The following is a 22,639-nucleotide window of genomic DNA, read 5'->3' as shown; positions in this document are numbered from 1 at the left end:
AACCACAATGTGACTACACAAACACCTGAATGGTTAAAATAAAAGTGACTGATAGTGCCTAGTGCCAACCATAGTGGATACAGAGTACTTAGAACTCTCATATACAGTGGGGGTATACTTTAACACAACTAATTTGGAAAATTGACAATATCTTTAATGATGAAAATTACATACCCTGTGATACAGGAATTCAACTTCAAGGTATAAATCCGAGACAAAGGTACAGTGTGTCCAGCAATAGACATTGATGTATGTAGTAGCATTATAATAATAGCAAAAATGGGAAACAATACAAATGCTTTTGTTAATAGAATGAAAATATGGTTTAGTTATACAATGGAATGGCTCAGGGCAATAAAAATGAGCTCATGAGGCTATACCTAACACCTGGAAGAGTATCACAAATAAGAAGTTGAGCAAAAAAAAAGTTTATTTCATATGATTCCATTTAAGTAAAAGCTAAAACATAAAAATTATCTCAGGTGCTAGAAACTGGAATGTTGACTTTTGGGGAAGACAGTAGGGGAGAGACTGAAAAGGGTACAGCAGAGGTTTTTTGGGTGTTGGCAGCATCCCAACTTTTGCAGCAGTTACAAATGTGTGTTCTCTTGGGGAAAACTCACCAAAAATTTATATGCACACTTACATTGAGTATATTTTGTATACACATTCAATTTCAAAAGCCTACTTGGGCTGGAGGTGTGGCTCAAGCAGTACATACCTGCCTAGCAAGTACAAAGCCCTGAGTTCAAGCACCAGTGCCACACACACACACACACACACACACACACACACACACACACACACAGAAAAAAAAAAACAAAACCTTTAGAAGTAGGGATAAAGATTACTTGAAAAGAATTCTTTTCACCAAGGCATGGTGGCACATGCCCATAATCCCAGATACTTGGGAGGCATAGATATGAGGATCACAGTCCTCAGGCAAAACCACAAGACCCCCTTCCAAAAAATAACTGAAGCTAAAAAGTGATGTGGCTCGAGTGGTAAAGCGCCTGCTAAATGAGCACAAAGCCCTGAGTTCTAACTCCAGTACCACCAAGAAAGAAAAACAAAACAAAACCAGAATTACTTTTAAGTAAAGTCTGAGAAAAATAAAAAGAGTGAGCAGAAAATGACTGTGACAGTGGGTCTGTCACAGTCTTGTAGTGCTTGTGTTCAAGTGACCCTTATTTTACTTAATGGCCTCCAAGCTCATTAGTAGCAAATGCTGGCAATATGAATATGCCAAAAAGAAACAGTAAAATGTCCCTTAAGTGGAAAGCTGAAAACTCTCAACAAGGAAGGGAAAAAAATCTTACCCTGAGGTTGGAAAGATCTTTGATAAGAAAGCTAGCTAGCATTTGTTGCCCTTAACGCAGAGAAACTAAAGCAGATACCTTAAAGCAACTGAGGCCAATAGGAAAAGGGGAACAGGTACTACAGAAAAGGTTAGATCAAAAAGAATTAACCTAGAAGGTAACACCCATGCACAGGAAATCAATGTGAGTCAATGCCCTGTATAGCTATCCTTATCTCAACCAGCAAAACCCCTTGTTCCTTCCTATTATTGCTTATACTCTCTCTACAACAAAATTAGAGATAAGGGCAAAATAGTTTCTGCTGGGTATTGAGGGGGGGAGCGGGAGGGGGTGGGGCAGAGGGGAGAAATGAACCAAGCCTTGTATGCACATATGAATAATAAAAGAAAAATGAAAACAAAAAAAAAAAAAGAAAGAACCTTCTACTTCTGGTATTGTGAAGAAGGAAAAATAAATTTGTACTCGCTTGATTATGGCACTTCAAGCTGCAAAAGTTACCACCACATTTATAACATTATAAGGTATAAACGTATAGGAAAAAACATAGAATCTATGGTTTCAGGCATCCACTGGGGACATGGAACCTACCATTAGTGGTTAACAAGGGACCACAGGTAGATGAATTTAACTCTCAGATTGTTGGGGAAGTGTTTATATCTTCTCATTCCACTTTAAAGCCAATACAACAGACAAGAATGCACTATGAATAAGATGTGTGTGAGAAAAAAGAAGGTATGAAATCAATCCAAACTCAGAGAAAAGACTTAACAATACCTTGAATATTGTCAAGCTCATTTGTGCAGAGATATTTTCCATAAATATCAAATAATTAAAAGAGTTAAAGTGCATATGCTTACACTTCTTTATATGTAATGCTTTACATATACACATATGTATGGACCAGTCAACTACCATACCTAAAAGCAGGGCATAAAAGCTTTAACTGTACTGACAAAGAGAAACCTATAACATTAGGAGTCTCAGTGAATCCTGAAGCACCAGGACCCTCAGCACTGTCGTAGAGTCAGTTGTTCCCGCTAATGAAGAGGGAAGAGATCTTTGCCTTTGACATCTTTTTGTTCCACATCTATTTGACATATGCTTATCTTTCATGTTTCTGAAAATGGTAATCTGTCACTTAGAAATTTATCTAGAAAGTAACTTATAATCTAATACTTTATTAGTAAGCATGAAATAAAATAAAATTCTCAACAGCCTATTTTGTAGTGAAAAATACCAGATAAACAAGTGCAAAAGCATAACAGCAAGTTGAATTTTGTGCAACAATAAATGTACAAAATATATGGTTCATTTTCTACAGTATAGTTGGATAAATGTGTCTTCTTAAACTGAAAAATATATATAAATAAAATTGGCTTTCCTTTCCTGCTATCCCTATATCCTTACCCACAGCTCCAATCCCATACCCCATGTCTTACAGAAAACTTCCTCAGAATCTCTCTCTCTCTCTGTCTGTCTCAATCCTCTCCTCTCTTTCCCATTCTCCCTTCATTCCCCCACGCACTCTTAATCTCCCCTGTGCAATACACACTTGTGGTGAAGACCCATTTCTTTATTTTCTCCAAAACACACTTTTAAAAGTTTGTTTCTCATAGTAAACATGCAGCTTTTGGCCTCTCGGACATTCCTAACTCAGAGTGCTCTTTGCTGGCCTGAGAGGTGATTGTACCACTTTCTACTGCCAAACACTGATAGAAAGGAAACTAGGTGTTGAGTACTTACTAGTCAAGTGATACATCAGAATAATGGATAATCTAAATTCTAGAAGTCTAGATATAAAAATGGATTTTGCCAAGTAGGAAAGTATGTTTAATTCAGACATTTGGATTCAGATTATTCGAAATGCATTTCAGATAATAGCAGTCTTGAACATTATCAGCTCATCTGGAGTCAGAGCAATCTGGGAAAAGCACATTAATGGAAAGTCTATAGAAATCCTGAAGGGACAGCTGGTCCCAGGAGACTCTGAAACCTTTTAATTATTTCCTCTGCGGTTGTAGCACCACTATGGATTCTCCTCAGCGCAGTAAATCTTTGCATCACACTGGAACCTCATTGTGGGTTTGGTTCATCCTGGGGATTCAGAAACTGTCTTCCACTAGCCTTATTGTCAGTCTCAGTTACAGTTTTGTTGTTTTGTACCTATAAATTATAATCCATGTATCGCCTAGTCCAGGATTCTAATCTGACTTCCATGCCCCATACTGAAAGCCATGTGGTGTTCTGGAAATGCCTGCTTTATGCCCTCACAGTTCCCTGAAAATCAGGAAACTGATGGTGTCATTGCTCAGAAAACTCACCGATCACCAATTACAGTGTTAAAAGCCAAATCTTATAAATTTCCCCTTCTGCCCCACAGGGACACAGAAAAAGAGCCTGGTGTGTGGAAACAAAGCAACCACTTAAAAGTAACAAGACACATTCCCCAACTAAAACTATGACTCACCCTGCACATGCAATATTGATATTTCAGATTATATATAATTGAACTGAGGTTGCAGTTTATTTTCTAAAGGCAAACGTGTTTAATTAGAACAAAATGTGCATCTCTATAACACTGAATTTTAAGTACCAAGTTCTAAAGTTTACTCATGATGATTATTGTGGGGAAACATGGGCTCTTATGCATAAATCTTTTGACAGGAGCTGTCTGTCAAAAATAATGATCCTTTTAAAACTAATGAATAAATAATGATGCAGGTCCACTTTACATAAAAATACATACTCATTTACACTCTGTCCACTGAAATGAAATATGGCTATTTAAAATAATGATCTTGTGATAGGTGAGTAATGAAACATTAATACACATGGTATTTTATTCTCATTCTCAAATTACACACATCTATTTTCAATATCAACACATTAAAACATTTTTTTAAAGACCTCTAACAGAATGTCTGATATAGAAAATGCTTTCATGGATGATGCGGTGAATTTTAATTTTGCCACACTGGGGTCTCATTTTGGACACAAGGTGGAAAGTAATAATCCTTCTGTCACTGTGGTGATGTTTTATTGTCTTCCCTAACTTGGGACATCGAGAAGTACCCACCTCTCTTTCTCCCATAGGAAAAAGCATAAATAGTGGTGAGGCAGAGCTACAATGTCATTTGCCTTCCTTCATCCTCTCCCATCTGGAATCTGATTCTGTTAATGTCTTTCCTGTGTTCTTTCCTTCCTTTATTCTTTCCTCCCTTTATCCCACCCTCGTTTTCCATTGCACACTGAGTAAAAGCAAGGAGATGATAACAGTGTTAACAATATCTGGGTGCTTCCACCAGGAATTCAGAACAGAGAGATTGGAAATTAGAAATTTTATGCTCCACTTTTTCTTTTAGAAGATTTATGTTCATTCTTCCCCTCAAATGTCCCAGTTATTTTTCCTGCCCCTTTCTTCTCTCTCCAGCCACGTTCCAGCATCAGAAGTGATAGTGCAAAAGGAGATGTAATCAGGAGATGGTGTGCTCAAGTTTGGAAAGATGGCTAAAAGAGGAATAATGATCAGTCTCCCTCCTCCCAGGTTTCCATGCCCCACTTTTCACCTTGGAATCTTTTTTTTTTCATTTTTCTTTTATTATTCATATGTGCATACAAGGCTTGGTTCATTTCTCTTCCCTGCCCCCACCCCCTACCTTACCACCCACTCCACCCCCTCCCTATCCCCCCCCCAATACCCAGCAGAAACTATTTTGCCCTTATTTCTAATTTTGTTGTAGAGAGAGTATAAGCAATAATAGGAAGGAACAAGGGTTTTTGCTGGTTGAGATAAGGATAGCTATACAGGGAGTTGACTCACATTGATTTCCTGTGCGTGGGTGTTACCTTCTAGGTTAATTCTTTTTGATCTAACCTTTTCTCTAGTACCTGTTCCCCTTTTCCACCTTGGAATCTACAGCTGGATTGTGAAAGCCTAGGTTAGGGAATCTGAGGAAGGCTTTTGGTAGTATCTGTCCATTTTACAGATGGGAAATTGAGCCACAATGAAATGGTGTGTAGTGTCCACACACACAGAGAAGCACTTCTACAAGCAAGCAAATATTTTTTAGTAGGAAACACAAAGTTCATTGAAATGATGACATCCTTTCCAAGACTAAGAATGGGGACTTCCTGGGCACTGCTCCTTTTGCCACCCTTCCTCTAGTGCCAAGACAGGTTTTGCTGCATCCATAGCATGCCATTTTCCAAACTGGAGAATGTCTATTAAAGTTACATAATGTTATAGGGGAAAAAAACCCAAACTTTGCCTCACATTTTCAATCATCTTGCTCAGCCAGTACTGTTCAGCCTACAAAAGCTTCCCATATTTGGAAGATAAAGTATTGACTGGTTTACAAACAGAAATCAATCTGGATTTAACAATTTTGTGAAACCTTTGATAATTTAGGTCCCATGTCATGTTGCAGTAGAAAGTTTTGGAAATTCTACAGTTGCCATGGAGATTTTAAAAGCAAATAGCAAGGGAAATTAATTTTAAATCCTTTTCTAAAGGCAATCATTTCTTAAAATAGATTTTAAAAGTCTTACCTTAAATGACTTTCAAATGAATATTTCATGTAGAAGAGTGATTTAACGTGACTCATGAAAATATATATCTGCAAACTTCATATTTAGATATGTCTGTCACATAATTATAAAGTGAGAATTTAGACATGACCCAGACATGCTGACAGGGTAGTGTTAACTTGAACTAGCAAATAGCTTTCTTTTTAGTCATCTTCCATATGAGACCTCTGAGCTGAGAATGCAAATGAAATTGTTTCTGTATGTGTCCTTTTCAATTGCTTATTTATATGAATAGATTGGCTATTTTCCTAGATATTAGCCAATGACCTGCTAAAATTACCCTTTTCTACATTTTATGCATATAACAAATTTTTGTTGCCTTTCATGTTCTAATGTTTTGGGGGGACAGCTACATATTTTATAGACATTAGCCAATGCTGTTATTCTAAACTCATGCTGTTAGATTTAGAGAGTGCATAACTTTAGTTCATTTCATTGTACAATATAATGCCTGTGATATTAAAGTAAGTAAGTAAGTAGCACAGTTTGTAACTCTTGCTAACTGTAGCATTGACTTGGACCAGATAAAAAGAAAAATATATATATAAATCAATCACAAACTCAGAAAATATATTGTAGGACGTCACAGTCCCCAATATTCCCCAAACAGGAGATAGAAATGCCAGGGGAAATGTAACATTTTTAACTCAAACATTTTTCTTTAAGAATTTGCAAGTATGTATGCCATTTTGGAATTATTTTTTGCAAATAAATGTTTGAATTTCTTTTATTAAAAAGATAAATTCTGATACTAATTTTGGTTTGTCTCCAAAGGAGGGCGTGTATATGAATACACACACACACATGTATACATAAGAGAGAGAGAGAGAGAGACACATTGAAGAAATAACAGCACTGAAGTAAAATTGAACAGGTTTCAGACTAAGACCAAGAATGGCCATTTAGCTGTCAAGTGGCAACCAGGACAACCAGGCTGTTACTGACAAGGCCTTCATTTTTAAAGCCTTACAAGGACCATGACCTTCCCATTCTAGAGTCAATTTAGTAATTATTTTGTTTATTTTTATCAGCTTTGATCACACATTGATCATTACACTAGCCTATACAAAGATGGGAATTTATTAAGCTCATACCTTCCTAAATATAGCTTAGCTTCTGAACATTAGCTAATTAGATAAAATCAATTTTACGGAGATATAGAATCAAAATAATTTTATTTTTTTTTTCTTTTTCTTTTTTCTTTTTTTTGCAGTGCTGGAAACTGAACCTAGGGCCTTGTATAAAACATTTTTCAAAACAATAATCTGGATTACATGTGAACTAAACAGACAAAATTTGATATTCAAGCTACCTGCCTCACATACAATAACAAATTATTTACTTACTTAGTTTTGTTGTATCTGTATCTTTGCTTCTTTGCTTATTTATACATTGAAATTTACTTTTTAAGATGAAAACATGTTTCAAAGACTCTCTTGAGGAGGAACAACTTTCTACAACATAAGGTGAGAAAAGCTTTAGTTCAGAGATTAAGAGCTGTGGCTTTCCCTAGGCCTTGCTCAGTCATTATTTGCATGACAGGTCATTTTCACATTCTGGCAGTCATTACCTTATAAACACAAAATTGAACAAAAGAAATCAGACATGAAAGACTAAATATAGTATGAGTCTGTTTATTGTGAGTAGGACAGCAGCTGTTTGGGAGGGCAGATAATAATGATTGGGAGGGAGTAGAAGGGTTTTTGGTTTCTGGAAATGATTATTTATTTATTCTGGATGCTGGTTACATGGTGGGTTGTTTTTTAATGTAACAATGAAATGACACTTTCCTGCATGAGTTTTGTTTTTGAGACAGTGTTTCATTATGTAGCCTAGGATGGTCTTGAACTTGTGATTTTCCTGTCTCTGCCTCCTGAATTCTGGGATTACAGCAAATGCCACCAATTCTGGCCATTTAAAATATTTTTTAAAAAATGAAGAGTGTTGATAATTTTTTTTTACTAGTAGTGGTTTCATCAAAAATTCTGCTATCCTGTGAAAATTTCTTTTTTATAACAAAATTCTCATCATAATCAAGTACTTTAGGTGACTCAGTGACATCATTTTCAGAATTTATGAATGTCTCTTGTGCAGTAATAGATTTCTATTTGCTTTTTATATTTTCCTGCTTCCCTCCCCCCACCATGTTCACTCTTGGGGATGTCACATGTGTCTCCCAATAATCTTCCTATCCTCACTTCTCATTTTCTCCTAATCTGCTGCAGGCTAGAGAAGTAACAGACAATCAAGTTTATCAAATCCTTGATAAGAATAAGCTTGATTATCTGTTACCATCAAATTTTCCAGTAAATCCAGTAAAGATCTGAGTGACTCCATTGTTCAGGGTTAAGGATGCTAAAAATCTGACCTTTGAATAATGAAGCAGTTTGGTATGTACGCCACTTCAAAAAACAGTAACTTCAGAGAGAATCTCAAATTTATACAGTGGCTTTCTACACAGACAGGGATTATTTTGGCAGAATCCTCAGAAGACTTTTTTGTTATTTTAGTCTATTTTTCAATATTTCCAAAGATTTTCTAAAACTACTTTGTTGCTAACCCAAAGATTCTATCCCCAAATATTTATTGTTAACAAAATTATTTGTTCTTCCTGTATTTTTAAATGCTCCATACCTACCCCATTGTAATTTCTAAACATTGATGGATGCTCCACTGGTAGATCTCAACTTTAGCTTTTATTTTTTTTAATTGTTGTACTGGAGGTACATTGTGGCATTTACAAAAGTTCTTACAATATACCAAATATACCATAGTTGAGTTCACCCCCTCCACCATTCTCCTTTACTCACCCTCCCCTCCATTCCTGGAATAGTTTCAACAGGTATCATTTTCCAGTTACATACATGTGTACACAGTATTTGCACTATAACTTTAGTTTTATATCAGAGTCATCTGGGAGCATCAAGCAAAGGTACCATCTTGAGAGGTTGTGATTCAGTAGGTCTGGAGTAGCCTCAGTATTTTTGCACAGCTCTGACAAGTGATGTGACTCCACAGCCACAGCTAAGAAACATGGTGCCACCTTTTCTACATGACAACCCCTTCCTTCCTATATTGGAACACGACCCTCTTATTTTCTCTCCTTTCTAAGTCACATAGCTCTGGTTCCTTCAACTGCTCATGGGCTTAGTTTGCACGTCTGTCATCATGTTGGTCACCATCCCTGAATCTAACTCTCTTAATACGTTGTAGAGATGTAGCATCCAAGCTGCAAACACGGTTTATTAGAGCCAAACCAAACTTTTCTCTTTGATGATCTAGACTCTAGGCTTTTATTGCTGCAGTCTAATGATATATTTCCTTTAAAAAAGAAGTCATGTGGTCTGCTATCTTACACTGAAGGTGTCATGAGTATAAGACATCAGTATATTTAGTGAGAATAAACAGATGTAAGTTATATAGTGAAAGCTGTAAACATTTTATTATCTTGCCTTATTTTCTCCAGTCATGATCACCACTGTGGCAGAAGTTGCCATTTCTGCTCTGACTCTGACTCTTCTTTCCTCAATCCCCCCATGACTATAATATGGTTATGAGCCACAATTCCAGTATGTGTTTACTGTTCTTAATGAGTAAGTGCTGAAGGAAACATTTTGCAGTATTGGACCTTGTTTTCCTCACAAACTTGGGCTGCCAGTTAGGCCAGGTGAGAGGGAAAACTGCACGCTACAGCCACCACTCTTTGGTTTTTGGTTTTGAAGACTATTTGGGGGCTGGCAGAGTGGCTTAAGTGGTAGAATGCCTGCCTAGCAAGTGTGAGGTCCTGAGTTCAAACCCCAGGGCTGCAAAAAGAAAGAGGCTATTTTGTGTGGATCCTTTCTGGGATTTGATTGTTACACACATTCCTGCGATTGGGTGCTTTTAATTCTCTTTGAACACAGAGCCACCTGTTTACTGGCACACAGAAGCTAGACCAACTCCTGGAGCTCTGACATTTAAATACTCTTGGTGACAGGAGCCTGGGATGTCTCTGCCTAAGCTTCTGACAGCCAACATTTGGCATGCTATGAGTACATTACCCTGATATGTTTCCTGTTGTTGGTTTGGGTCTGGAATTACAAACCTCTCAAGACCACTTTGGATCTTGATTCTGTTACCTATCTCAGTTTTAAACTATCTGAAAATTTCATGACTCCTTTGATGTCATAAATCCTGAATTGATACATTGGGAATTTCAGATTAACAGCAGAGAACTGAAAACAAACACACTTGATGCGTGTAAGTGGGTATCAGTCTACTAATTCATTCTGTTTGGTTGTGGCTATTCAGTCAGTCCACACTCTTTTATTTTGCTTTTAGCAGTATATTGTGAAGTATACACTTGCACATTTTTGTATACAATATGGAAGTGCCCCAGACAAAAACCTAGAGCTTAGTAAATCATCACAAAGCAAGCTGCATAACTTTTGGCTACATCAGGAAATAGAAACTGTCCCCACACTATCAGTCTTCACCCTCTTCTTTCCCTCACCCCAAATTTTTATGGAAATCACTGCTTTGCTTTATAGTTTTGACCCCTTGGCATGAGAGTTTAGCTTTTCATATTTTTTAAAGGTTCATATAAATAGGCTCAGATAACATGTCGTCTTTTGTGACTAGTTTGTCTTCTGGTATGCATTGTGGTGTCTCAGTGAATACAAGATTTTAATATAGCCTAATTTATCAATTTTTTTCTCCTATGGCAAACATTCTTTCCCTACCCAGATCACGAAAATAAACTCTTAGTTTACATTTTAGAGACTTTTCCTTTCCACACATAGATCTGCAGTGTATGTAGAATTATTTTTGAATGGTGAAAGGTAGACTACCAAGATTAGGACTGCTCACCGAGAAGTCACACTGTCACTGCTCTGTACTTGTTCCCCTATTGTAACCCAAGCAGTCATGTTTCAAAGGTATTGCAATGATCACAATGTCTTAGTTATTGGAGATTTTAATAAGACTTGATATTAAAGAGACCAAAACCTTCCATCTTTCTCTTCTTCAAGAGTGACTTGCCTACTTTGTGTCATTTATATTGCCAAACAAATATTGGAACCACTTCAAAACAACATTGTTTCAAAAACAATACAAAAAGGAAAATCACCTTGGCATTTTATTTAGTATATTATTGAATCAGCATAAGAAGCTTTGATGATTTTATAATATTGAGTCTTAAAAGCTTTAAATGTGGTATATAACCGTATTTAAATTATCTTTTACCAGTATTTGATAGTTGTATGTTGGAAGTTGCACATAAATTGTCAGATTTACATCTAGATATTTGAAGATTTGGTTGGGTGATTTATCAAGTAGTATAAATTTTAATTTCTTGTTTCTTCCTTGTACATAGAAATGCAATTGATTTGGGGTGTGTATGCCTTTCATAAGACACCCTTGCAAAGTTCACTTGTGAGTTCTAATGGCATTTTATAGATTCTTTTTGAAATTTTAATATTTTTGCTTCTTTATTTTTAATTCAAATTTTATTTATTTTACTTGACTTACTGACTAGGACTTCCTAGAACAATGTTGAATAGAAGTAGTTACAGTAAACAACATTAAATTGCTCCCAATCTCAAAAGAAAAAAATGCAACATTTTAGCAGTAGGTATGATTCATGCTATAGCTTTTGTAGACAATTCTGATATGATTAAGTAAGTTTTCTTTCTTTCTTTTTTTTTTTTGGCAGTACTGAGTTTGAACTCAGGGCCTTAGGCTTGCTAAGTAAGTGTTCTGAAACATGAACCACATCTCCAGCCCTTTTTGCTTTATTTTTTAGATAGGGGCTTGCCTTAGCCATGATCCTACTACTTATGTCTCTCTCTAGTAGGTGGGCTGCCAAGTTAATTTGTTGAGATGGGATCTGCTAACTCTTTCCCTGGGCTGGCCTTGAACCAAGATCCTCCCAATCTCCACCTCCCAAGTAGCTGGGATTACAGACATAAGCCACAGCACCAGGTAAGTAAGTTTTTTTCTATCTTTGCCAAGTGTTTATTTTTTAATAATGAATGCAAGTTATACTTTATTAAATATTCTTTTTTCATTTATTAAGATAATCTGATACATTTCTCTTGTTCTATGTGTTGAATATAGTGTCTAATTTTCTTGTAAAATCAATCTTGAATTCCTAGAATAAAACTTAGGCTGGTTTATTGTCCTTTGAATACATTGTCAGATTCGATTAGCTAATATTTTGCTTAGGACTTTTGCAACTAAGTTTGTAAGTGAGAACAGCTAGTAATTTTCCTTGAACTGTCCTTGTCAGGTTTAGAATCAAGGTTTTATTGACCTGGTAAAATGATCTAGGAAGTATTTCCTCTTTTTATATTTCCAAGATTAATTATATTCTATGTCTTAAGTGTTTGATATAATTCATTAAAGAAACAATTGGGGGTAGAATTTTATTTGTGAAAGTATACTTAATTAGAAAATCAATCTCTTAAATATGATAGAACTATTAAGAACTGTATTTCCCATTTTGCTCAAAATATTCAAAGTTATTAGCACAAAGTTGATATGTTTTTCTGCTTTTCCTTTTATTGTCAGTAAAGGTATATCTTGTATATTTTTAAATATTTTCTAATTCCCATTTTGTCTTGTTACTTGATTCTTTGGTTAGCTGCCTTTCTGGATATCCACAGAACAAGAAAAGTTATTTTAGTTTATTTTTACATCAATTTCTAACTCAATTTTGTTGTGACCAGTATGATTTCAAGTCTTATAAATTTGTTGACAATAAAATTAACTAATAGTTATTAAATTAACATAATACACTAATAGACATGAAAACGCACAAAACAATTGAAATTTAATAAGGCTTGTTTTATTGAATTTTGTTTTGTTGGCCTAGCATATTTTCCTCCCAAAATTATTGTGCTATTAAATGACATTTTTATCAGTATTATGTTCAGTTATGTATCAGTGTCTTAATAGTTGAATTTGTGCAAATCTTTATCCAAACTGATTCATTTGCTTGGTTGACTGGTGTATAAATAAATGTGTTAAAATCCCTGATAATGATTGCAGAGCTGTTGACGTCTCCTATGTGTTGGTTGATTTCAGTTTTATGTATTTTTTCAGCTGAAGCTTGAGATAATTTTCTTTAATATTAGCCTATAGGTGGTTATGAAAAGAAAACTATGCTTGAAAAAATAGCTCTATGTTACCTTAATTCTTGAAGTATAAATGGCAATAGAATTCCATATCATCAGTTTTTGGTTCTTAGACTTTTTAGATGTCACCTGATGTTATGTAAGTTCATAGTGTTCCTGATGAGTATTCGGCTCAATGAATTTTTGCTCACAACATGATAAACGCGAGAGCACACAAGGGAGGGGTGAGGATAGGTAAGACACCTAAAAAACTAGCTAGCATTTGTTGCCATTAATGCAGAGAAACTAAAGCAAATACCTTAAAAGCAACTGAGGCCAATAGGAAAAGGGGAACAGTTACTAGAGAAAAGGTTAGATCAAAAAGAATTAACCTAGAAGGTAACACCCACGCACAGGAAATCAATGTGAGTCAATGCCCTGTATAGCTATCCTTATCTCAACCAGCAAAACCCCTTGTTCCTTCCTATTATTGCTTATACTCTCTCTACAACAAAATTAGAGATAAGGGGAAAATAGTTTCTGCTGGGTATTGAGGGGGGGAGCGGGAGGGGGTGGAGTGGGTGGTAAGGGAGGGGGTGGGGGCAGGGGGAGAAATGAACCAAGCCTTGTATGCACATATGAATAATAAAAGAAAAAAAAAAGAATTTTTGCTCACAAAATGCATTGTGGCTTTTGCTACTGTTAAGACTTTATTGCTATTTTCAGTTTTTAGCAGTTTTACTTTGAGCTGTCTAGCTTTAGTCTTCTTTTTTGTTATGAATTTTTACAGGTTTCTTACTATTTACACAGTTTTGGAGAATTTCCTCACTTGCTGCTTCTTTCCAATACTGTCCATATGCTATGGGTCTCCAATACACACAGATTCACTCTTTTTTATTTATTAATTTTTTTTTTTGTTTTTTGCTGTGCTGGGACTCAAACCCAGGACCTTGTGCACTCTAGGCAAGTGTTCTACCACTGAGCTACATCCCTAGCCCATCACTCTTCTTACTGTATTTCTCTCTCACTTACTATTCTGCCTCCCATCTTTTTGCCTTCTTATACTTTGTTCTAGATTTCCTTTTCTCTATTATCTCTAGTTCACTAATTCTGCAGTTGGTATAATCTGCTACTAACGAATTCATTTAGTTCATTTAGTTCTTATATTGTCAGTATTACAACTACTGTGAGGCTCGTTTTTGTAGTTACCTGATCTCAGTTGAAAAATTTAATTTGTCTTTATATCTATTGATAGAGCAAACGTAGCTGCTTTTTGTTGAATGAAATATCAGGAGCCCCATTATTCCTCAGGCCCCACTGCTCGTGATTCAACCATGTGAAAGGTCTTTCCTCAGGGGTCTCCAGCGTACCTTGAAATCTAATCTCTTTCTCACTAGTTTAGAGAGACATTCAGCAGCACCACATATTCCTAGGTTCTTAGCAGCTACCTCTGAGATCTGAAAAGGTACCTAGAAGATAAACAGCTCCAAAAGGCTGGCTTTACTTTCATAGGGATCACTTTTCTGCCAGACCTTATTTCAGTAATTATTCATTTCTTTTTCTCCTTCAAATGCTATCCTATGAAATAAATTTTAAACGTATTTTGTGTAGTTATGCTAGCTGTCTGTAGCAGGAATGTTGTTGCACTCCCTATTCTACTATTACCAGATATAGGAGTCCCCAAATGTGCATATTTTTCTTTCATCCACAGGTACAGCTACAGATGGTTCCAGGTGCTTCCTGATACCAAGAGATTTTTTTAATGATTTTCTCCAAAATGAGTATAAAATTGATGTTAAAGAAGGGTGAGAAGGATTGAATGTACTTGGCTTCACATTAGTGATTTCATTCAAGTTCATTTGATTACAATGTTCTATGTTGTGTATGTGTTGTGTTTGTGTATATACCGTTCTGTATTTCAAGTCTTCATTAATCGTGTCATTTACCTTTAACTGTTTGAAGCTCATTGTGCCTTCATGTCGTGGTTTTGACAACGGAAATATGCCATATACACTATGGCTATCACCCAGATTTCTGATTCTTTAGTTCAGTTTTTCAGTGGCATTTGTAAACTTAGCAGTGAGATAAGAAGTATTATGAACTTCTATTAAATTAAAGGTCTAGTTTATTAGGGTATATCGTGCATTATTGAAGAGATGGAAACGTGTGCTTCCTACAAGGTCAGTTTGTCACTGACATGTCAAGTTAAAGAAAAATTGTACTGGCTACTTTAAACTATGTAACATAGATTATTCTCGAGTGAACTCTGATAAGAAAGTTGAAGTGTCACACATGATGCATGGAATATGACAGTAGAGAATAGTGGTGGGGTGGACCAGGACAATAAGGTTCACCCACCTTGGCAGGGAAGATTATTTTTAAATTGACATTATTTGAACTGCCATAGTATATAAGTAATAAAAGGAAGCCTGATCTGTAGCTTGATTTCTTATTGAAATCTTGTTTTAGGCCTTCCACAGATAATACACTCTCTTAATGCCTATACTTAGAAGGAACCACTCCCTCTTCACAGGACAAGTGGGCCAAACCCAGACTAAATGCTAATGAGCAGGTAAATATTAAAAATCTATAACTGTTATTTTGTTGTATAGCTTTAGAATTACAAAAGAAATAATAAAGTAAAGCATAAGTGATCAATAGTTACATACTTACTTTCAATCCTAATGTGACTATGTATCCTGATCTAATAAACGTAATCAGGATAAATGAGTTAAGTCAAAAGCAATATGAGTCTTTTCAAAAGAATATCACAAGGGTATATGCAAAGAATTCATTCTTAAGATTCAGATGGCCTTTTAAAGCTTTTAAGCCTTTAATCTATGAAACTGTTTCTTAATCTAAAAATAACATTTATGATTTTTGACTATGAGATGGTTGTGAGAATAAGAGATACAGAAAATGGAAGCACCTTGAAAACCTATGTGCAACATAAGCTCATATTTTATAATAATAGTGAACAAAGACATAATAGATTTTGTATAACAGGACATTTCATTCTTATTAAAATGTTCCCAGCAGTTTCTGTGAAATGGCTAAGTTTTATTTTACTTGCTCAGTCTCATTTGTTTCTATGGCTACTCCATTCTTATTCTAAAATAAAATTTATTCAAGCAAAAAGCCTGTTGTCTATATTCATTCATTTAGAAAATAATCAATTGTCACTTTTATCTGTTTGTAATCCTAGCACATACTAACAAAACAAAAAAGAACATACTGTTTCCCTTCCATCTCTAGTTTGTCTAATATACTTTAAGTTGAATGATACAGACTGAATCATGACTATGACTCCAAAATTGTTCTATTTATTTGATACTTTTATGTAATTGAATTTTAAATTTGTCATCTTTAATGTCTTGATCTATAAAATGATTTAATTTTACCTACTGTATTTGAAATCTTTGCTTATGTAAGTGTACTTATATAAATATTTTTGTTGCCCATTACTGTGTTTTGGCAATACTGTGGTTTGAACTCATGGCCTCACACTTGCTAGGCAGGTGCTCTACCACTTGAATCACTCCACCAGTCCTGCCCATTACTTTTTGATGAAATTTTTTTAAGAAAGTAGATACATTCAGTTTAAATTATATAATCAATTTGAAAATGAGAGAAAGCAAGTAAAACACATCAAAGATCTCACAGTTCCTAAATTTTGAAGTAGGTCTGAAGCTATCACTAAAATATAAAAAATAACCACCGTTGACTTTAATAGTATATATATCATTCCTGGGATGATAAATAGCATATGAGAATTTGGAAGCAGTTCTTTTGGAGAAGACATACAGAGAATATTTCTTTCTTTTCTATTTTTTTAATCAAATTATCTTTTAGAAGGATCTTCATAGTTAGTTTCAGGTTATCATTTTCTTGCAACTGAACTTACATGTGTGTTTCCCTGAAATCTATTCCTTACAGTGGCCAAGACTATTATTTAGGTTCTGGTAGTATTTTTTGCAGCCATCTTTTCACCAGCTTTTCTTTCAACAATACACACAAACACATTCACATACACATTATTTTAAACCATAATGACAGATGGATTTTGAGCAATCAAATTTTCTGCTTAGTGTCTCAAGTGGCTTCTTTTTATGGAACAGAACTATTCCAAAGTTTTTTGTCCAACACATTCAGAAAATCCTGCCCAATATTTGCATTCATAGAACTCTATTTAAGTTCTTGGTAAACTTACCAAGTGGAAGTGTTAACATGTTTTAGTTTAGGAAGGAAAAAAAAATGGTTAAAATTAACTCGAAGGAACACTCCAGTGAGGCAGTTAGTATCTGACACCGCTCAGAAGCACTTAACGTGAGGTGATGTACAGGAGTCTGGCATTTCATGTAAACTTCCAATAACCACTAATAATTATTAATATTGAGGAGATGAAATGTATCTCATATTTTAAAAGTTTACCTTTCTGTTCAGAAAAAAGATTCCATCAACATTAAGAGATATATATTCAATCGGAAAAAGATGGGATGCACAGCCAAACAAAGAGTTTTTGCTCCCATTGTCACTTATATATTGTGTTTTGAACATACAATAACTCTCTAAGTTTCTATTTCCTCATCTCTAAACTAAGAATGTTAAATTGTTTGGACTTTAAGATGATTCAATTCTTTCTCAGCAGAAAAAGAAATGAGATATTAAGGGAAATGAAAAGCATATCCAACCCTTTCCTCTAATTAGTTTTGAGCAGTAAGAATACTCTCTCTTTGTTGGCTGGGTAAACCAAAAATTTAAAAGGCTTCTGAAGACAAAAATGGCTGAAAGCCACATGGTTGTGGAGCCAAATGTGCCCTGAGGAAAGACATTTGACTTTTTCAGTTAAGAGAAATGGAGTAAGTTGAAAAAGAATATGTTAAACAAGAATTTTGAATATTAAGAGTTGGCACAAATTCTAAATATTTAAGAACTGGAAAGAGGCATTTCTTCTGAAGTGTTCTGTAGAACTATTTAAACCATTTTAACTACAACATTGTATGACATTAAATAACTTGGACATTATTTTTGCATATGAACTTGTGTTACATCTCCTTTTCATTTCACAACCAGCTTCTCTAAAATGCATCCTATATTTATTGGAACTACTCTTGATTCCCCCACACCTCAACCCATTGCCATTGGGATTTCTTAATTCCACTTTGCTGACACTCCTATTGCCAAAATCACCAGTAAGCTATTTGTTACCAGATACAATAAACATATCTCCTTTGTATTTTGATCTGACATCTCTACAGCACCAAAACACTCTCCTTGAAATGCTTCTACCTCAAAGCCTTCTTGGCACCACCTTCCTAATCCTTTCAGGCTTTTCTTCTCCTTTTCAGTCTCTTTTGTGGATTGCTTTCCTTTTGTCCACCCACTAGTTACTCCAGAGACACCTGCACACCCATGTTTATTGCAGCACTATTCACAATAGCCAAGTTATTGAAACAGCCAAGATGCCCCACCACTGACAAATGGATTTTTAAAATGTGGTATTTATACACAATGGAATTTTATGCAGCCATGAAAAAGAATGAAATGTTATCATTCACAGGTAAATGGATGGAATAGGAGAAACTCATTCTGAGTGAGGTTAGCCTGGCCCAAAAGTCCAAAAATCATATGTTCTCCCTCATATGTGGACATTAGATCAAGGGCAAACACAACAAGGGGATTGGACTTTGATCGCATGATAAAGCGAGAGCACACAAGGAAGGTATGAGGATAGGTAAGACACCCAAGAAATTAGATAGCCTTTGTTGCCCTCAACGCAGAGAAACTAAAGCAGATACTTTAAAGGAACTGAGGCCAATAGGAGAAGGGGACCAGGAACTAGAGAAAAGTTTAGATCAAGAAGAATTAACCTAGAAGGTAACACACATGCACAGGAAATTAATGTGAGTCAACTCCCTGTATAGCTATCCTTATCTCAACTAGCAAAAACCCTTGTTCCTTCCTATTATTGCTTATACTCTCTCTTCAACAAAATTAGAGATAAGGGCAAAGTAGTTTCTGCCTGGTAGCAAGGGGTTAGTGTGGGTAAGTGAGGGGGTGAGGGGAAGGGGAGAAAATGACCCAAACATTGTATGCACATATGAATTAAAAAAAAGTAGAAATGTGTTGGCTCAAAATAAGTAAAGTAAGAAAGGACTGATCAGGAGTAGCCTTTCAGCAATGAAGGAAAGTTCTCCTAGTATCCTAGTTTGGCTGGAACACCTGATAATTCACTTAGTTTGGAAAGACAGCAGCCTAAAAATGTGTATGGATTTATGTGCGATGTGCTGAATGACCTGAGTGGTTAGCATAATTTCTCTCTTAATTGTCTAGAAATACTGTAAAAAAAGAAGTCACAGACTAATTGATTTCAACAACAGTACTTTATGAACTTGCAGTTCTGGAGACTGTAAGTGAAAGATAAGCTGCTGCAGGGTTGGTTTCTCTTGAAACCTCTCTTTGGTTTGCTGGTAACCACCATCTTCTTGTCTCTTTACATGATTGTCCAGTTTTGAATTAACATGCTTGGTGTTTGTCTGTGTTTCTTATCCTCTTCTTATAAAGACATAGTCAGATTGACGGTCCTATCCTGATATCCTCATTTGAATTTTTCTCTTAAATTCCTATCTCCAAATGTAGTCATGCCCTTAGGTACTGGGGGTGTGGGGGAGAATCTAAGAATCTAGAGGGAGGGGAAAATAATTAAGTCCATAAAATCTTCTCAGGATCCAGATGGAAAGAAGCTGAAAGATCAGAGACAAGAAGTTTTGAGGAAAAAGACATGTGGATAGACCTTTGCACAAGAGTACTGATTATAAAGGTTTTTTTCCATACATACACTCAGAAACATACATACACCATAGAAGAGTCACAATCATAGAGGCACAATATTTCAGCCAACTGATTCTAGCCAGACTCATTCATTGCCAATCTAGGGCTGGCATATAGATTAATGACTGCAGTAACCATGGTAAGGGACTGAAGTTATAGATAGCCCAACAACATGGATCCTACAACTGAATATCTGGCCTTGCTACTACTGCCACTGGCTGTTCAACCTGCTAGCAACAGAAATCTACATTGAGTCCCCAGCACAGCAAATTTTCTCAAAAAGAACAAACAACTATTTGGTGGCAAGTTGCTTACACTGGACACTTTGTACTCTGGAAGGAATATCCACTTACCTGGAGGTAACACATATTTCAGGTGTTAGTTTGCCTTTTTTATCTATAAGATGTCAACCAGTACCACTGACGAGGATTTCCAGAGTGGTTAGTGCACCAACATGAGATCTTGCATGACAGCACTTCAACCAAGGAATCTACTATACGGCAAAGAGGCAGGCACAGGAGAGCACAAGATCCAAGCACTTCTCTTATACCATTCTACCCTATCCTCTCCAATCCCATCCTATCACAATATAACACCACACAGAAGTTCCAGGCCTAGGAGAATAACAGAATGGTCTTTTGAGGGCACTACTGAGATACCAATATGAACTAAAAAGCTGAGTGCCGGTGGCTTATACCTGTAATCCTAGCCACTCAGGAGGCAGAGATCAGGAGGATGGAGGTTTGAAGCCAGCCCATGCAAATGGTTTTGTGAGACCCCATCTCGAGAAATCCTTCACAAAAATAGGTTTGGTGGAGTGGCTCAAGGTGAAGGCCCTGAGTTCAAGTCCCACTACTGCAAAAAAAAAAGTATAAAAATGAGCTGCCTTCCCAAGGGCCTAAGACAATGACATCATATTTCAGCTGCATAAGGTAGGGAACATGAACCTTGAAACAAGTGGTAGAAATGTGTAACCCTGCCTGCCATCACTCCTAGTGAACCACTGGGAAATTTGAGCTTTCCCATCCTTACAACTCTAGGCCTTATGGATTAAAGAGGAGGGGAAAGCTACTTAGGTACACAAGAAGAGTCTAATTAAGCATCAATAGTTAAAAGTAATGTATTTTGCCCCACTAGACTTCTTTTCCTAATATGGAATCAGATAGTGGGAAATTATTAGACAAAGCTAGTGGAGTCCAGTACCACAGGGATGGACTGTAGCAGATGTCAAGGTTTATTATCTTAGTCCATTTTCTGTTGCTATCACACACTACCTTGTACTGCATAAGTTATTTTTTTAAAAAAGGTTTATTTTATCATATGATTCTGTCTAAGCTGGAAGAGTTGCATCTGGTAACAGCTTTTGTGTTGGCAGAGTCCTAAGGTAGCACTTGTCTCACCACATGACAAGAGACAAGAAGTATGCAACGGACTTGGCCCAAATGGCTTTTATAGCAGATCTGCCCTAAGATAACTCATTAGCCCATTAATCTGCTAATCATAGGAATGAATTAACCCACTCATGAAGCCAGAGTCTTAATTACCTCTTAAAGGTCTCACTTCTTAATATCTCATCATGGAGATTCATTTTCAGCATGGGTTTGCAAAAAAATAAACCATATTCAAGTCATAGCAATGCACTGTCCAGATCCCTCCCTGGCTGTCAGGGTGCTAACAACTGAGAGCTCACTGCCTGAGGCTCTCTGGGAGTTGAAAGAAAGCTTCCTTGATCAAGTGTATTGCCTTCACTGGGAGCAGTTGGTGAACTTTGAGGGACCATCTCATTTCAGAGCTCCCTAATATCTGAGCTTGAAGCCTTTATGCAAATATGTCACCATTTCACCTTACTCTGCTCAATGCTACCTCCCCTGCTTCCTCCAGGTGCCATCACTGAGAACCCTCTCCAGTCAACTTTTGGCATTTCTGACTCTATTGTAGAGTTTGTTTTCTGTGGAACCTAAGAAAGGAATGTACTGACTTTAAGGGGTAAAAATAACTGGGAAGCCAAAAAAAAAAAATTATCCATGGAAGAACTTGAGTTTAAGTAAGAAGAGTCAGACTCCAAACCTTGTTTCAGCTATGGTTCCTTCAAAAATATTATGCAAATTATGAAGCATCATCTCTGTTATCACATTTCTCATTTCACATTTTGGGGGGGGGTATGAGAGGTCTTGAGGCTACAGCCACCCCAAGAGTTAACCAAGTCAAGGTTCTATGGGTTTAAGTATGCTGACTTCCTTCCTTCTTCTGAGAAACAGCAACTATATACGTGTTTGTGTGTGTGTGTGTGTGTGTGTGTATTCACCCTTAGGATTATGAGTACACTTAGCTGTACTTGGTAACAAATCACCACTCAATTTACTAGACTTGGGAGTCAGATGAATTCTGTGCATAAAGGATTGTTAAATGGGAAAATTCAAAGACAGAGATAAACCACACAGCTTAAAATAGCTCTGATATTTATCCAGTGGATTTCTCTACTGGATCCCATTAAATCTTTCTCCTTAATATCACACAGGTGTTTGTACCCATGGAGAGTCTAAACTTGTATTTGCCCAAGTACAATTTTGCAAGGTTGAGTATGGAGTAAATATTCCCTTTTGAGATAGTGAGAGGCACAGTTCAAAGAGGAAAGGGACTGAAAGGAAGATTACTAGAATTTGAGGACAGTAAAGTGAGGGGATAAAAGGGACTGGCTTAAAAGACTCTTCCAGTGGGCATGGTTTCATGCAACCAAGAGAAAAGGAGGTTAGGTGGATTAAGATGCAGTTCACAGGTTCGATTATACCCCACTGTGAAGTCAGGTAT

At 36.2% G+C, this 22,639-nt stretch overlaps 3 protein-coding genes across 4 annotated transcripts in view; 1 reads left to right on the top strand and 2 right to left on the bottom strand.

Moving 5' to 3' along the window:
* LOC141417501 (neutral amino acid uniporter 4-like) overlaps positions 1-16,303 on the top strand; it is a 126,366-nt gene extending 110,063 nt beyond the window's left edge. The window contains exons 9-10 of the mRNA XM_074056439.1: positions 11,737-11,867; positions 14,712-16,303. The gene's annotated coding sequence lies outside the window, so the exon portion shown is untranslated. The remainder of the gene's footprint in view (positions 1-11,736; positions 11,868-14,711) is intronic.
* LOC109677561 (cyclin-Y-like) overlaps positions 1-22,639 on the bottom strand; it is a 344,091-nt gene that overhangs the window by 79,788 nt on the left and 241,664 nt on the right. The gene's annotated exons all lie outside the window — the stretch shown is intronic.
* The window catches only part of LOC109678662 (centrosomal protein of 295 kDa-like), a 381,166-nt gene that overhangs the window by 145,961 nt on the left and 212,566 nt on the right, over positions 1-22,639 (bottom strand). The gene's annotated exons all lie outside the window — the stretch shown is intronic.

The sequence above is a fragment of the Castor canadensis genome, chromosome 15, assembly GCF_047511655.1.
Source record: "Castor canadensis chromosome 15, mCasCan1.hap1v2, whole genome shotgun sequence".
Lineage (NCBI taxonomy): Eukaryota > Metazoa > Chordata > Mammalia > Rodentia > Castoridae > Castor > Castor canadensis.
Note: the sequence above shows the minus strand (reverse complement) of the source record. Positions and strands in the feature narration are given on the sequence as shown.